This window comes from Heptranchias perlo, chromosome 6 (assembly GCF_035084215.1).
Source record: "Heptranchias perlo isolate sHepPer1 chromosome 6, sHepPer1.hap1, whole genome shotgun sequence".
In the NCBI taxonomy this organism is placed as follows: Eukaryota; Metazoa; Chordata; class Chondrichthyes; order Hexanchiformes; family Hexanchidae; genus Heptranchias; species Heptranchias perlo.
This window is the reverse complement of record NC_090330.1, coordinates 104,490,329-104,509,119: the sequence shown is the minus strand read 5'-3', so window position 1 is coordinate 104,509,119 and position 18,791 is coordinate 104,490,329.

Genomic DNA, 18,791 nt, shown 5'->3' with positions numbered 1-18,791 from the left:
GGAGTTTCGTCCAATTTTCTGAATGTACTGACTCATGCCAGGTAACACTTCTACCAGTTCTGGCCATTCCTGGGATAGTGAAATTAATTCTCTCATTCTGCCGACCTACCCCTTCCATCTCACTGTTTTGGGCAATCGTTGGCAGGACAACATCATACAGTCGAAATCTTTATGGCATTTCACCATCCATCTCAAAGGGCTGCAATTAAAATGCCATGAGACTCTGGGTGCTCACCGAAACATTTTCTCAGTGATTGTCACGTTGTAGAAAAAGGTTTACTGGGCACTTAATGAGGCAGCAAAAATTATAAGTCACCAGTAAATTTCCTGCAAAGTGACATCTTGCTTCCATGGAAAATAATAGGATTTTATGCACCATTTTACATGAAATCTGCCCTTCTCTGACCCTAAACATGTACCACAGCTTACTTTTAAAGCACTTCACATCGATAAAAAATTATGCCAAAAAAAAATGAAGGGGGTCACAAGGATCACATTAAGTTAATGACATCGCATTAAGATATTATCGGCTTAAGTAGTAAATGCTGTACTACAAGGAGGAAATATGTCTATATAATAAATCAAAGAAACAGTCTGCGCTGGTTTATGTGTCCTTGACTTACGCCCAAACTAATACATAAAGTGTTGTGTGCAACTTATATTTCAGTAGGGATTATACAAAGTGCTCAGGCTCGCAATTTAACTTAGCCCTTGTATTCATTGTTTGTACACAGCTTCAGCTACTTTAATATAGCTGAATATTCAACTCCTGCAGCGTTCCTTCAAGGGCAGTACCCCACAATTCCGGAATATATATGAAATAACAGTGTTTCGATTATGGTGTGCACATTAACTTCAAAGCCAAGGTGTCACGTAGGACTGTGTTATACTGTGTCACAGCAGACAACAGATGATGCATAGCTTACAAATGAGATTGGAAGCAATGGAACAATGGAACTAGTAGGAGGAAGGTTATGTAACGTTTTGCTCTTACTGAATTAATGTGGGTTACAGTTAAGTGCGTACAAATTAGCAGAGGCTGTTGAGTAATGATGACCGGGGAAATGCTTTGCCATATGACAACTGCATTTAAAAATATACTGCATTAGAGTGAAGTCCAACGTACAACAGTCTGTATGTTTGCTCACCAAGTTGACTGGATTTTTAATTTACATAAAGTGGAAAATTCCATTGGAATATGGGTCAGAACTTTTAATCTTGAAAAGCAGGCGGTTTACACACGGTGACTGAGCACTACCAAAACCTATATTTTTTTGAATATCAGTAGTGCTGCCGAATTATGTATGTACAACAACAACAACTTGCATTTATATAGCGTCCTTAACGTAGTAAAACGTCCCAAGGCGCTTCACAGGAGCATGATCAAACAAAATTTGATACCGAGCCACATAAGGAGATATTAGGACAGGTGACCAAAAAGCTTGGTCAAAGAGGCAGGTTTTAAGGAGCGTCTTAAAGGAGGAGAGAGAGGCGGAGAGGTTTGGAGAGGGGATTCCAGAGCTTGGGGCCTAGGCAGCTAAAGGCACGGCCGGCAATGGGTGGAGCGATAAGCATCGGGGTTGCGCAAGAGGCTAGGCATAGAGGAGCGCAGAGATCTCGGAGGGTTGTAGGCTGGAGGAGGCTACAGAGATAGGGAGGGGTGAGGCCATGGAGGGATTTGAAAACAAAGATGAGAATTTTAAAATCAAGGCATTGCCAGACTATTGAACATGTACTTCTGAATGAGTTTGTGACTTCTCTTTGGCGTTTGGATAGATAGTGGCTGTAAAGTGTATTGGCTCATTTCGTAGGCAGACCATGGTTTAAGTCTGAACCAGACAGCTAGGTTGAAAGTGTTCTTTCTCACTCAATTTTAAGAGTCCCATGTGAAATAATTGGATGATCTTGACCCAGTCCCTAATGAAAGTGAATGTGCAGCATATAATTTGACACTAATTGACACCACATTGTAACCTCAGTGAAGACAGATCACAAGGCTGGCTAGTGTCAGAGTGAAAATGTCACTCTGTTGCAGGGGAAGTAAAAGTCTTCTGAAGCTGGGGTTAAAATTTGTAGGGGCAGAGTAAAAAGAGATTTATTCTGCAACTTAACAATGTTATACCTGATCATGTACTGTTCTGTGTTGAAACTAGATGCAGAAAATTGTTCCATACCCACTGTGACATCCCTCAGCTTGAAAAATGCACCAAAGCAAAAAACAGAACGAGGCTACATCGAACATATTTATCCGGACATTCCTGCTCAAACCAAAGATACCTGGTCAGCTGAACATCTGTGTACACAGGAGCATTATCTGTTCTCTATTCCCCTCCTCTCAACACTCAAACCAGCTACAGCTGCTATATTACTCACAGTTGTGACCTCACCACCTTAACTGGTCCTGAGCTTAAACACAATTTTCAATCTTCCTGACAAAGAGCAAAGCAACAAATCAATACAAACCTTGCACTTTCCAATATTTCACATTCACAAAAAAATAAAGGGGAATCTTTGCTGATCGCAAACAGTTTTTTTTCCCCCTTGTTATTTATGATGGGATGAACCGCATTGGGCATGAAGAATTGTTTGAAAGCAGCACAGTTCCTTTGAGCAATCCAGGTAATGGATTCAATTTGCATTACTCTTGCTTCCTCCCTGGTTAGATTTATAGCTTTGGGTGTGAAATTCCTCCGGCCATTAAATATTATCACGTGAACCAAACGGGAAAATCCCAATTTTTTTATTCACGCAAACCTTTTTATGCTACAATTAAATTGACGGGAGAGATTTCAATCCCTTGGTGTCCTTCGATTGAATTTATAGAGGGGTCATTTTATGCATCTGCCTTGCTTTGCCTACTAGCAGCATATCTTGGAAAGTCGGGTGGGCACTGGCCGAGATTTCCGGTTGTGGTAGGAGGAGAATTACGGGAAAATTATGAGTAAAGTGCCCGCGAATTTCCCAATACACACAGTTGCCGGGCGAATTTGGAAAATCAGCCCTCAAATGTAAAAAGCAGATAGTGGGAGGTCCTTTTGGCATTGCTCTCCCAGAATGTATTAAGGGGAAGCTAGATAAGCACACGAGGGAGAAAGGAATAGAAGGATATGCTGATAGGGTCAGGTGAAGAGGAGGCTTGTGTGGAGTATAAACGCCAGCATGGACCGGTTGGGCCAAATGGCCTGTTTCTGTACTGTAGAATCTATGCAGTACTATGTAATATGAATTGCACTGGACCACAATATAAAAATGCCTGACCGTAATTCAGGTCAGTCGCAGAGCAAGATGTAACTACAGGATTCAGCAAATAATCAAAAGTTTTTTTGTTATCGCTGAATGATTCTTCTTTCCATATGTGTGGCTTGCCTTGGCAGTGCCTGTGATGCTAACTGGCTGGCTTTGTGCAAATGTAAGGAATCTTACAACACCAGGTTATAGTCCAACAATTTTCATAAAATTGTTGGACTATAACCTGGTGTTGTAAGATTCCTTACATTTGTCCACCCCAGTCCATCACCGGCATCTCCACATCATGGCTTTGTGCAGTAAGTTATCTGTGTTTGGAGAGAGAGACAAAAAGCACGTTAGTTTTTTGTTAGTGTCAGCAAAAAACAACTCTTCCTGATACATGGCCTTAATGAATCCTGCAAGTTTAATTTTGAGGTTGCCACTTGTGAAACCCATATGTTAGGAACCAGCAGCACTAACGCAGCATTGCAGCGATACAAAAGCTGCTTAAATTGCAGTCGTGTCTTTAGTGCCTAGGCCCTAAGCTCTGGAATTCCCTCGCAAAACCTCTCTACCTCTTCTCCTTTAAGACGCTCCTTAAAACCTATCTCTTTGACCAAGCTTTGGGTCACCTGCCCTAATATCTCCTTATGTGGTTCAGTATCAAATTTTGTCTGCTAACACTCATGTGAAGCGCCTTGGGACACCTTACATAAGGTGCTATATAAATGCAAGTTGTTGATGTTGTTGTAGATGTACAATCTCTGAGGTTATTTAGTAAACTGCGGCCCACTGTGAGAAACAATAAATATCCTTCTAAAAAAAAAGTCACTCCTGCGTTCATTTCTTGGGAAACAAAACGCTTGGAGTGGGTTTAATGTAATGTAATAGATAGTTTGAAAAGTTCAAATAAAAGCACTGAGAATTTCCTCAGGGGCTCCCATAATCAGCCGTGAGAAGTTTGGCAGAAAGCCCATTTACCCCTGTATCCTGGGTTTCCACCGATATTCCACCGAAATTACAGTGGCCGAATTTCCCCTGAGGAAATTCACATTGAAGAAGTTTAAGGGTATATTTAATCTACAGGTTTAGCATCAGTGCGAAGCGGTTTTGGCTTTGCATTGATACAGAACTCCTGCAGTGTAAATCAAGTGTTAAGATCTGAAGCAAAGCGGGTGAGATCTCCTCCTCCAGATTCAGGCTGCAGTTACATTATAAATGCAGTGTTAGTGCAAAGTAAACAGTACAGTTGTAGTTTAATTGCACGTTAAGACTGCAGCATGTTACGTGAAGCGGTAACCTGTCTTACCTTTCTTGAATTATTGGGCCCTGAGCTCGCTCTCTCTCTTTCTTTTCCGGTTCATTTCTATTGCAACAGGTCATAAAAGAATTCTCATCTGTTAACAGGCGGGATCCACAAAATATGTTCCATACATGCTGACCATCAGTATTTCAGCTAAACCTTGGGAAAAATGTGCACTCTTGGATTCCCTCCCCAAGCCCCTTTGCCTCTCTTTTCCTTTGAAGCCCTCCTTAAAACCCATCTCTTTGAACTATTTTTCTGGTCCTGGTCTCTCCTTCTATGGCTGGGTATCTAATTTTCCTTGTACCTCTGTGAGGCACTTGGGGACTTGTTAAAGGCCAGTTGGTGTTGCTGTTCCAAAATCCAGGTTTGGATGCCTCGTTGTAAAATTTGTAAATGTGAAGAAGGCCGCACCAGATAGTTGATTGGTACACGTACCTGACAGCTTCATAAGACACGGGCTGTAGTAAACAATTTCCCAGATCTCGAGCTGCATCAGAAGAATCACAGCACTTCATCTCCGAACTCTAAGTCAGTGCTGCTTCATGAAAAATGGTGGAATGTGGTGTAGCTGGAGGATCTTTTTAAAGGTAAACATGGGAAGAGAGCAAAAAATATAATGAGCTTTTCAATCGTGCTTTTGGGGTTGGAGATGCGTAACTGAAAGAGTAATCTTTGTGTTCTTGTTGAAACAACGAAAATAAATCGGATGGTCCTTACCTACACTGTAATTTAAAAAGAACATCTAGAGACTAAACAAAATATAAAAGGGCTCTGAGATATTTTAATGCCAGCACTGTAAAAAACATACCAGATGTTGCATAATTATAACCCTTGAGTATTGTAGAAGAAAAGCAATCGGGAAAGACTGCTTTATGACAGACCATAAAACATCACAAAGGTTTACTGAGGAATGCATGTTGAGATATAGACAGTTTCATAGGAGGAACTGGAGGCATATAGTACAAAAGTAAGTAAGTCATGATTAACCTTTATAAAACACTGGTTTGGCCACAGCTGGAGCATTGTGTTCAGTTCTGGGCACCGCACTTTAGGAAAGATGTGAAGGCCTTAGAGAGGATGCAGAAGAGATTTACTAGAATGATTCCATAGATGAGGGACTTTAGTTTTGTGGATAGACTGGAGAAGGTGGGGTTGTTCTCCTTGGAACAGAGAAGGTTGCGAGGAGATTTGATAGAGGTGTTCAAAATCATGAAGGGTCTAGACAGAGTAGATAGAGAGAAACTGTTCCCATTGGTGGAAGGGTCAAGAACCAGAGGGCATAGATTTAAGGTGATTGGAAAAAGAACCAAAGGTGACATGAGGAAAAACCTTTTTACACAGTGAGTGGTTAGGATCTGGAATGCACTGCCCGAGGGGGTGGTGGAGGCAGATTCAATCATGGCCTTCAAAAGGGAACTGGATAAGTACTTGAAAGGAAAAAATTTGCAGGGCTACCGGGATAGTGCGGGGCAGTGGGACTAGCTGGATTGCTGTTGCATAGAGCTGGCGCGGATTCGATGGGCTAAAATGGCCTCCTTCCGTGCCGTAACCTTTCTATGATTCTATGAACTCTGTGTAACCTTCTAACCCTGATCAATGGGTAAATTATTAGCCTCTCATGAACTTAAATAGAGGGAGCACATTCTGAAAATACATTATCTACACGACAACAGCCAGGCGTGATGGCGTGTCTGTCTGCTGAAAGCTTTTTGACCAGGGCAAAAACTTGTGCTTGTTTTTTAAGTCTTACTTGCTTCTTCATTTTAAGCATTGTTTGCACGTTGACAACTGAATGACTTTGATGCAAATAAATACAGCAATAATTTACATCAGGCGGTGTTTCTGGATCAGGGTAATGAGGAACAAATAGAAAATAAAGAAAATCATAAGCAGATTTCCAAATGTGACATTCCTATTACATTAATATTATGGTAGAAGTACTTTCTTGGAAGGAGGGAGGGGAGAAAATATTAGTTATAAAGAAGGGTAAAAAAAAGTGGACGTTAAATTTATGTTGGAGTAAAAACTGCTAAGACGTTGAGGGATATGGTGAGAAGAGATGTGGGGTAGTTTGACCTTTCAAAAACGGATGAGCTTAATGGGCACAATAAACTCTTCCTCAAAACATTTAGGCTAGAAATGACTGTTGGGGCTATTAATGGCCAGGAGCTTAATGCATTCACGTGACTTTCCTGTCTCTGCTTTTTTGACCGAGGCATTAACCCACGTAAAATAAACTGATTAACACCTCCGTTATTATACAGGACTTAGTAAAGCCATGCAAACACGTTAAGTGTCCTGTTAATATCGGCGACAGTCATTTCTAAACTTTTATGTTCTTCTGAGCATGTAATTTGCGCCGAGAATCTTTAAGTAAGGAGTGATTTCCTTGTATGCTAAAAGTATAACTTTACACCCTTATTTTAAAACTGCAGTGAATTTTTCAATCAATCAGTGGACCAAATTGCCTATCTAGTTCTTATGAATATTATTGTTTATAATATATAGCGCAATATTTGATAAAGTGATAGGTTTGTAAATGTTTTGATGACTGAATTTGTTGTTTTGACTGCATTGCGAAGAGCTTTCAGCAGATGTCAGCTTTAATATTTTCTGGTGTAAGGCTCCCCACCCACAATGTACAAAAATGCCGCATTTAGCATCTCCTCAACATGGGGCTACAACCCCACCAGTCAGAGAGACATTTCACTTGTCTCAGTGAAGCGCGAATCACGTGAAGCTGCCTTGTAAGAACAAAGCTGCCTAGCAATGTACTGCCTCATTTCATCCTCTACATGTGTCACCAGTTACAAAGCTGAAATGTACATCAGCCTCCATCTGTCAATCATCAAATGGGTTATGACTCATAATTAATTTTTAAAATTAATTTTCTTAAATTTTGCAAGCACAGACTTTTTAGCAGTGCAAATCCTTTACAGTTCTTAAGAGACACTGAAGCTGATTTTCGATCCTGTATCTGCCTCACCATTAGGCAGGCACTGCACCTTGCAAACCAGTCTGATTGGAGTACTGCTAAACCTGGATAAATTTTCGGGTATAACTAATTTACGTGTTGTAGATATAGGTGAAGTGAGATTAGTGTCTGGGGATTCGGCAGTGGTCTAAGAGGGGAATCTGTGTGCTGCAATTGCTTAAAAAGACAATGATTTTTGTTTTGAATGCTGGCAGCAGAACAACGCTTTGGTGCTAAAGATGCCTGGCACAGTGTGGGAAGGGCACCCCATTTTCAAGAGGGGACAATGGAAATCATTCTTTTGCAAGTGCAGCCGAACAGGATAGTGCTGTTTACCCAGGCATGGCCATGTCCAAAACGGAAGGGGCACAGAGCTTGACAGGGGGTGGCTAGTGTGCTGAATGAATGCACGAACCACTGCCCAAAAAAAATTAGAGCCAGGACTTCCAGGAGTGAAGTTAGGAAACACTTCTACACGCAAAGGGTGGTAGAAGTTTGGAACTGTCTTCCGCAAACGGCAGTTGATGCTCGCACAGTTGTTCATTTTAAATCTGAGATTGATAGATTTTTTGTTAACCCAAAGGTATTAAGGGATATGGGGCTAAGGCAGGTATATGGAGTTAGGTCACAGATCAACCATGGTGGAAGAGGCTCGAGGGGCTAAATGGCCTACTCCAGTTCCGATGTTCCTATGCTCAGATGATGTGAAAGGGTGATTCCCCTCGGCCTCCTCCTGAGGTCCCCACCATCACAGGTGCTAGTCTTCAGCCAATTCGATTCACTCCACGTGATATCAAGAAACAGCTGGGTGCACTGGATGCAGCAAAGGCTCCAGGACGCGACAACATCCTGGCTGTCGTGCTGAAGCCCTGTGCTCCAGAACTAGTCGTGCCTCTAGCCAAGCTGTTCCAGTACTTTTTGAATTTTGAAGCTTTCTGAATTTTCATTTGTCTCTCCTCGCCCATTTCTGTGATACTCCCCTTTAATTATCCTCATCCCTTTAAGTTTGACTTACATGCAGTTTTCTTTTCTTGCCAGTGGTGTCATTGCTAGACCCATTAGAGCGTTGATCTGGAATTGTCAATAATTATGAGGTTAGGCAGGTGAGAGTGGTGAACCTGTGGAATTCTCTACCACAGAAGGCTGTGGAGGCCAAGTCACTGAATATATTTAAGAAGGAGCTCGATAGATTTCTAGACATGAAAGGCATCAAGGGGTATGGGGAGAGAGTGGGAATATGGTATCGAGATAGAGGATCAGCCATGATCATATTGAATGGCGGAGAAGGGTCGAAGGGCCGAATGGCCTACTCCTGCTCCTATTTTCTATGTTTCTATGTTTCTGTGTGAGTTGAGTGCTATTTGTACTTCACATTCGGGCAGGTCTTAAAGCAGTAAAAACTGACTTACGCCTAAAAACAATTTGCCTCACCACATCATTTGTTATTTTTGTTTTGAGGAGGTGCAGGTAAAATTCTATAAACTGCTGCAATGTTTATGGCTTCTGCTTAGGTGTTACTGTTCTAATAAACCAGTCGCATTGTTTATGGGTGACATTTTTCAAGACGCCCACTGATGGGGCCATGCATACAGCAGGTGGCTTGTCGGTATACTGCCTGTGATTTTATGTCCATTTAAATCAGTGGATGGAAAAATCTACAGAAACTGTGATTCTACGATGCCCCAATTGGTGCACAAACACTCGAAAATCTAATCTAACGTTTCACTTTGGTTGTAACCTAATTTGGAAAGAGACTGATCGTCCCATTGGATAGAGTCATTACTGCATGGATTTCTAAAGTCCAGGAGGTCTCAAGGGGGGGGGCTAATTGCGTTACAGGGGTATCTGCTGGACCCCTGTGCACACTACATTAGCAGATATTGTGTGTATAAAGTCACACTCTGGTTTACAGGGAGTGAGGGCTGATTCACGGGAATGGTTTTGGTGTTCGGCAGCAGAAATATTTGGAGTAAACCTCAACAAAATAACGGTAAGCTCTAATTAACTGTGAGCATCACCTTGGGAAATCTGTGACCTACAGTGAAACTTTCCAAGGCTGTGTGCTATTGTGGGGCCTCGCATGATAAGCTGCCGCTGTGTGAAAGATCCTGCTGGTGGTACAAGGTTTCTGAAAATTTCATCTTTGGTGTAAATTTTGTCATTATACTGTATTATCATCCTGCAGTTTTTTTTGGGTTAGCTATATCTTTTATTTGTTCATAAATCAGAACTTGCAATTTAGTCTTTATAATATGGTGCCATTCATCCATCACCACTGTGCATCGCTGACGACATTGTCCCCCAGTCTGGCAACGCCTTGATTTTAACATTTTCATCCTGGTGTTCAAGTGCCTCCATAGCCTCACCCCTCACTATCTCTAACCTCCTCCAGCCCTATTATCCTCCAAGATCTCTGCTGTCCTCCATTTCAGGCCTCTTATGCACCCCTGATTTTCATTGCTGCACCATCGGCAGCTGTGCCTTCAGCTGCCGATGCCATAAGTTCTGGAATTCCCTCCCTAAACTTCTCCGCCTCTCTACCTCTCCCTCCTTCTTTAAGTAGCACCTTAAAACCTGCCTCTTTGAAGAAGGTTTTGGGCAGCTGTTCTAATATCTCTTTACATGACTTGGTGTCAATCTTTGACTCCGCCCCTGCGAAGCATGTCGGGACATTTTTACTACGTTAAACGCGCTATATAAATGCAAGTTTTTGTTGTTGGTGGTATTTTTAAGTCTCTCACTGTGGAAGTAATTGGAAAATAAGTTGCGCGTTCCAATTTATTGCCAGTGAGTGATTTGCTGTGATGCAGCCATATAATTTTTTACTTTAGAAAACCCATATCCCACAAAGAATAAATACATAGGTGTCAGTTCATAAGGGACTTGGTCTGTTTGTGAATACTGCACTCGAAGTCATGAATACAAGAAAAGATTTGGGGAAAAGTTAAAACTTACAGCAGTGGGTGAGTCACAGTGTACAGGTGAGGAGGAGGAAGGTGCTGGTGCCAGAGGAGGAGAATTAACCTGCTACTCTGATGGCCACATTGGTACCTTCAATGGCCTGTTGTACTTTGGGGAAATCCACCGGGCCACCCTGACATTCACCTGTTATTATTCAGTGAAACGGAGATGAAATAGTTGGCTTGGATCAACAAATGTAACAGTCACCTGCTGGATACATCTGTGGACAGAAAATTCGATGATACTGTTGACATTCCCCGTGCCAGCATGGAAGGATGTGGAGACATTAACGTTGAGCGTGGGCAGTGACTTTGACTGTCACTCTGAGTGCCATCCCTATGGTAGACATTGGCTGTAGATTGGCTTGCAGCAGATGACAAGGCTCTGCACCTGACTCCCTGCTAAACCAGGACTTATAGAGACATTACTTATGAGCTTGTATGATCTGGCTGATGGCATAATGGCAGGTATAGCCAATCCAACTCTGGTGCCATCTGATTTACAAACATTTGAACACACAAAATTGATGGGCAGGAAAGAACCAACTGGTCCATCAAGCCTGCTCCACACTCATGATGGCTGGAGCATCACGATGAAACACTTTCTCCCTTCTCCCCTCCCCCCCCACCTCCAGGGCCAATAAGGGAAGAAATATTCTGGAAAATTCCTCTCCAACCACCACCACCACCCCCCCCCCCCCCCAGGCAATCAAAACCAGTCCAGGAGATCACATGGACCAGGTGTTACAAATAATGACACTTACCTTCTATATGATGCGATCTCTGCCCCAGTCAGGAACCGTTCCAGTTCCCTCTTGAAGTCAGGAAGTCAGAACCCACCACACCAGCCGGCAATGTATTCCAGAGACTCACTACCCCTGGGAAAAGAAGAACCGCCCAACATCTTGCCGATTCCTACTCTTACATAGTTTAAAATCATGTCCTCAGGTCCTCCCCAATCCGTTAAACTGGAATAATCTCTCAATAGGATAGGACTTCTATCAGATCGCCTCTAAGTCAATGCTGCTCTAAAGTAAACAGTCCAGGGTCCTTAAGCCTATCTATCTAATTGCAATGTATTTTTGAGGGATTCCTTCTGACAGGCCATGATATTGCAGGCCTTGCACACTTATTTTAAATGGGCCACCTTGTTACTGGGCAGGAGGGAGTGGAGGCATTAGCTGCTTCATTATGCCCTAATTTGAACAAAATGTTGCTGCCTAATAAAGCTCACAGATATTCAGTGTGAGAGGACACAGGCAGCGGAATGCCATATCAGGAATCTTCTGTGCAGTGCTAAGAGGGGATGAGAGCTGCTAAGTTTCGTAATGTTTGATTGTATGGCCTCTGCTTGATCATTTCCTGCCAGATAAAGTACCTTCATCAGCAGGAATTTCTATCCTGTGGGCGTGATTCTCCTTGTTTTTATTTTCAAATTTAACTCTGATCAGTGGGGAGGATTATGTATCGAGTTACATTGAGTTACATTGAAACTACAGCACAGAAACAGGGTATTTGGCCCAACTATTCTATGCCGACGTTTATGCTCCGCACGATCCTCCCCCCTCCCTATTTCATCTAACCCTATCATTCCTTTCTCCCCCATGTGCTTATCTAGCTTGCTCTTAAATGTATGCAGGCTATTTGCCTCAACTATTCCTTGTGCTAGCGCGTTCCACATTCTTACCACTCTTTGGGTAAAGAAGTTTTTCCAGAATTCCTTAATAGATTTATTAGCGACTATTTTATATTTATGGCTTCTAGTTTTGGACTGCCCCATACTGAAAACATTTTTCCTATGTTTACCCTATAAAACCCTAACTTCTTTGCTTTTCAGTTCTATCCCTCTAGAAATTAACCCTAGTGCTTGATTAGCCTTTTTTATGGCCATATTAACCCATGTCGCTATTTTTAGTGATTTGTGTATCTGTACCCCTAGATCTCTTTGCTCCTCTATCCCGTTTAATCTCTTATTATCCAAGCAATATGTGGTCTTTTTATTATTCCTACCAAAAGGCACCACCTCACACTTATATATAGAGAAATTCTTTTGCCAATTACACGCCCATTCTGCAAGTTTATTATTGTCCTCTTGCATTTTGACGCATTCTTTCTTTGTATTAACTATACCCCCCAATTTGGTGTCGTCCGCAAATCTTGAAATTGTATTTCCGATTCCCAAATCCAAATCGTTAATGTAAATTGTGAATAACAGTGGTCCCAGCACCGATCCCTGCAGACACCACTTCCCATCTTTTGCCAGTCTGAGTAGCTACCCTTAACCCCTACTCTCTCTTTTCTGTTTTGTAGCTTGCTATCCATTCTGTAACCTGTCCCCTGACTCCACATGCTCTGACCTTAGCCATGAGCCTACAATGTAGTACCATTTCAAAGGCCTTTTGAAAATCCAAATATATTACATCTACTGCATTATCCTTGTCTACTCTTTCTGTTACATCTTCAAAGAATTCAATAAGGTTGGTCAAGCATGACTTTCCCTTCTGAAATCCGTGCTGACTATTATATTTTTGTTCTCTAGATGTCTTTCTATTACATCTTTGAGTAAAGATTCCATTATCTTTCCTACCACCGACGTTAAGCTAACTGGTCTATAGTTCCCTGGACTTCTTCTCTCTCCCTTTTTAGATATAGGAATAACATTAGCTGTCCGCCAGTCCTCTGGCACTATTCCCTTTTCTGGTGAATTTTTATATCAATGAAATAGTGCCTCTGCTATCTCCTCCCTAACTTCTTTTAATATTCATGGATACAATCCATCCGGACCAGTGGCCCTCTTCTTCCTAAGTTTGATTAGATGATCAATTATCTCCCCCCTTTCAATCTCAAATGTTTTAATATCTTCTTCAACCTCTTCTTCTAATGTCCTGCCCACCTTGTTAGTCTCCCTGCTAAAAACGGTGGCAAAGTAATTATTCTCAATTTCTGCCATTTTGCTGAGTTTATCTTATGCATCCTATAAAGGCCTTATCCCGATTCTGATTTTTCTTTTGTTATTTATGTGTCTGTAGAATACTTTACAATTTATTTTTATATTCCTTTGATAATTTAATCTCGTAGTTCCAATTTGCTTTCCTCATTGTTTTTTTGACTTCTCTCCCAATCTTTTTGAATTCACTTTTATTATCCTTTCCTTTATTGTGTGTGTACTTAGTGTACGCCTTTTTCTTTAGTTTTGATTTTATCCTTCTCTTTTTATTCATCCATAGTGTTTCATTATTGGTTAGTTTGTTCTTGCTTTTCAGAGGAATATATTTTTCCTGTGAACTCTATTGATCACTGTTTTGAATATCATCCACTGCTGTTCTATCTCTTTGTCATTTTTTTCCAGTTTACCTGCCCTAGTTCTGTTCTTATCCCCTCAAAATGAACTTTTTTCCAATCTATTACTTTGGTCTTTGTCTTAATTATGTCCTTCTCAATCATTATTTTAAACCCTGTTATGTTATGATTGCTATTGCCTAGATGTTCCCCTATGCTTACTTCTCTTATCTGTTCTGGCTCATTTCCCATTACTAGATCCAGCAGTGATTCCTCCCTTGTCGGGCTTCTCAAATACTGGGTAAGTAAAGAATCATGTACAAACTGTAAAAACTCCATTCCCTTTTCTCCTTTCCCTACCTCTTCTTGCCAGTTTACTTGGGGGTAGTTGAAATTTCATAAGATTATTATTCGATGTTTTTTACTTATTTCATAGATTTGTCTACATATTCATCCTTCACCCCTTCCACTATTAGGTCGTCTGTAGAATATACCTATTAAGTGACGAATCCCTTCTTATCCTTTATCTCAATCCGTGTGGATCCTGTTTCTATCTTAATGTTACTTATGTCCCTTTTTTCAATCGCCATTATGGTGTCTTTAATTAGTACAACTACCCCACCCACCTCCCCTCTCCCTTCCCTTTCCTTTCTAAATACATTATATCCTGCAATATTAAACTGCCAGCCCTGTTCCTTACGTAGTCATGTTTCAGTTATCCCTACAACATCTGCCTCCTCGCTATGAATTATTGCCTCCAGTTCCCCCATTTTGTTTTGGTTGCTGTGCAAATTGCTGTACAGGCAATTGAATTTGCTTTTAGTAATTGTTCCCCTCCCTTTGTTTTTTACAGTCATTAAATCATTTAATCTCTACTGATTTATTGCATGCAGAGTCTTGAGGTGGGTCCAATCCCTAACAGTCGATTGGGGTACATATTAGGGCTCAGTCCATGATTTCAGTCCCAGGTCCCCTGATCTAATCTTCTGCTTTTCATTCATCCTGTTCCACCTTCATTAACACTAGGCTGTACTCACCGGCTCATTACTCACTGTCCTTAGCTGAGGTGAAACAGTTTAATTATACTCATTAGCATAAAGACTAGAGAATTAAATAACAAACTCTAACTAGCTATTATAAAGTGATTCATGCATACTTAGTAGCACACAGTACACAAGTCTGAATTGCGGTAATTCTTACACACAATTCTCAGAATATGGTTTTATATGTCAGTCTTCTTTATTCTAAGAAGCATATGTAAGCAGGTCTGCTACTTGATCTTTCTTAGCTTAGGTTTAACCAACCTGATGTGCAGCAGCTTCAACTAATGGTTATTTTACCGGGAATGTAAGTGCAGAACTAAAGGACACAAATATAGTCAACAAGACTCCTCAAGCAGGAATTGAAATTATGAGGATAAAGAATATTTTTTAATTATAAAGTCATGGATATATACAGAATGCTACATCCCATGCATTTGATGCCATGTTAATTAACCTTTTAAAAAAAAAGATGTGAGCAAAAAATGGTTGTGAATGTAATTGAACTTTGTGAGTAGAGATCATAGAATCATAGAATGGTTACTGCACAGAAGGAGGCCATTTGGCCCATTGAGCCCTTGCCGGCTCTTTGTAAGAGCTGTCCAGTTAGTCCCATTGCCCCGTTCTTTCCCCTTAGACCTGCAGTTTTTTTCCCTTCATGTATTTATCCAATTCCTTTTTGAAAGCCACGATTGAATCTGCTTTGACCACCCTTTCAGGCAGCGCTTTCCAGATCATAACTACGCACTGCATAAAAAAGTTTATTCTCCTGTTGCCTTTGGTTCTTTTGCCAATCATCTTAAATCTGTGTCCTCTGGTTTTTGACCCTTCCGCCAATGGGAACAGTTTCTCTTTATTTACTTTATCTAAACCCTTCAAGATTTAGAACACTTGTATCAAATCTCATCTCAACCTTCTCTGCTCTAAGGACAACAACCCCAGTTTCTCCAGTCTATCCACATAACTGAAGTCCCTCATCCATGGAACCATTCTAATAAATCTTTTCCACACCCTCTCCAAGGCCTTCATATCCTTCCTAAAGTGCGGTGCCCAGAATTGGACACAATACTCCAGGTGTGTCCAAACCAGTGTTTTATAAAGATTCAACATAATTTCCTTGCTTTATTACTCTTTGCCTCTATTTATAAAGCCCAGGATCCCGTTTGCTTTTTTAACCACTTCTCAACCTGTCCTACCACCTTCAAAGATTTGTGCACATATACCCCCAGGTCTCTGTGTTCCTGCAACCCCTTCAGAATTGTACTGCTTAGTTTTTACTGCCTCTCTTCATCCTTCCTGCCCAAATGTATCACTTCGCACTTCTCTGCATTAAATTTCATCTGCCACTTCTCCGCCCATTCCACCAGCCTGTTAATGTCCTCTTGAAGTCTATCACTATCCTCCTCACTGTTCACTACACTTCCAAGTTTTGTGTCATCTACAAATTTTGAAGTTGTGCCCTGTACACCCAAGTCCAAGTCATTAGTATATATCAAAAGAAGCAGAGGTCTTAGTACCGACCCCTGCGGAACACTCCTGTATACTTTCCTCCAGTCCAAAAAACAGCTGTTCACCACAACTCTGCTTCCTGTCACTTAGCCAATTTTGTAACCATGCTGCTGCTGCCCCTTTTATTCCATGGGCTTCAATTTTGCTGACAAGCCTATTATGTGGCATTTTACCAAATGCCTATTGAAAGTCCATATACGCAACATCAAATTTTTGGCCCTCATCAACCCTCTCTGTTACCCTCATCAAAAAACTCAATCAAGTTAGTTAAACATGATGTGCCTTTAACAAATCTGTGCTGGCTTTCCTTTATTAATCCACACTTGTCCAAGTGACTATTAATTTTGTCCTGGATTATTGTTTCTAAAAGCTTCCCCATCACCGAGGTTAAGCTGACTGGTCTGTAGTTGCTGGGTTTATCCTTACACACTTCTTTGAACATTTGCAATTCTCCAGTCCTCTGGCACCACCCCCATATCTAAGGAGGATTGGAAGATTATGGGCAGCTCCTCTGCAATTTACACCCTTATTTCCCTCAGCAACCTAGCATGCATCCTATCCGGACCGGGTGACTTATCTACTTTAAGTACTGCCAGCCTTTCTAGTACCTCCTCATTTTCATTTTTTAGCCCATTCAGTATCTCAACTACCTTCTCTTTTACTATGACTTTGGCAGCATCTTCTTCCTTGATAAAGACTCATTTATTTATTTAGTATCTTAGGCATGCCCTCTGCGTCCACGCATAGATCTCATTTTTGGTCCCTAATTGGCCCCACCCTTCCTCTTACTACCCATTTAGTATTTATATGCCTATAGAGGACTTTTGGATTCCCTTTTATGTTTGCCGCCAGTCTATTCTCATAGTCTCACTTTGCCCCCTCATTTCCTTTTTTACTTCCCTTTTGAACTTTCGATACTCAGCTTGGTTCTCACTTGTATTATCAACCTGACATTTGACCTACGCCCCTTTTTCTGCTTCATCTTACTCTCTATCACTTTCGTCATCCAGGGAGGTCTGGCTTTGGTTGCCCTACCTTTACCCCTCATGGGAATGTCCCTAAACTGTACCCGAACCATCTCCTCTTTAAAGGCTGCCCCTTGTTCGATTACAGTTTTGCCTGCCAATCTTTGATTCCAATTTACCGGGGCCAGATTCTGTCCTTGACCCCTCAAAGACATCCTCTCTCTCCAGCATTGTAATATTCTCCCCCTCCCCCCATCCTTTCTTTCCTTCCTTCCCTATCTTTCCTGAACACTTTGTATCCAGGGATATTTATTCCCAATCCTGCCCTTTTTTGAGCTAGGTCTCTGTTATTGCCACAACATCATATTCCCATGTGGCTAAGTGCGCCTGCAGCTCACCAAACTTATTTACCACGTTGCGTGCATTTACACACATGCACTGTAAACCTATAGTAGACCTTCTCGTATTCTCCCTTAGTCTGACCCCACTTAATACTGTACTATTTCTTACTCTAGTGCTATCTGTCTCTCCCAATCCTTTGTGCACCTTGATTCTCCTTTCTAATGCTGCAACCTGGTGCCCATCCCCCTGCCAAATTAGTTTAAACCCTCCCCCACAGCACGAGTGAACCTCCCTGCAAGTACATTGGTCCCAGCTTTGTTGAGGTGCAACCCATCCGGCCTCTACAGGTCCCACCTCCCCCAGAACTGGTCCCAATGCCCCAGGAACCTAAAGCCCTCCCTCCTGCAGCATCTCTCCAACCACGCATTCATCTGCTCTATCCTCCTATTTCTAGACTCACTAGCACGTGGCACCGGGAGTAATCTTGAGATTACTACCCTTGAGGTCCTGTTCTTTAATCTTTTTCCTGGCTCCCTAAAACCAACCTGCAGGACTTCATTCCTCCTTCTACCTATGTCATTGGTACCGATGTGGACCACGACCTCTGGCTGTTCACCCACCCCTTCAGAATGTTCTGCAACTGCTCAGTGACATCCTTGACCCTGGCACCAGGGAGGCAACATATCTTCCTGGAGTCATGTCTGCGGCTGCAGAAATGCCTATCTGTTCCCTAACTATTGAATCCCCTCTCACTATTGCTTTCCTGACCTTTCTCCTCCCCCCTTGTACAGTTGAGCCATGTTGGTGCCATGGTCTTGGCTCTGGCTGTACTCCCCAGAGGAACCCTCTCCCTCACCAATATTCAGAACTGAATACTGGTTGGAGAGTAGGATGTCCTTAGGGGACTCCTGAACTACCTGCCTGGTCCTCCTTGCCTGCCTGGCGGTCACCCAGTCCCTCTCTGCCAGCACTCTCTTAAGCTATGGCCTGACCACCTCCTGAAACGTGCTATCCACAAAACTCTCAGCCTCGCGGATGCACTGCAGTGACGCCAGCTGCTGCTCAAGCTCCGAAACCCGGAGCTCGAGCTCCTCCAGCTGACGACACTTCCAGTACATGTGGTTGTCCAGGACACGGGAGGCATCCTGGAGTTCCCACATGGTACAGGCCATGCATTCGAAGGGCCTG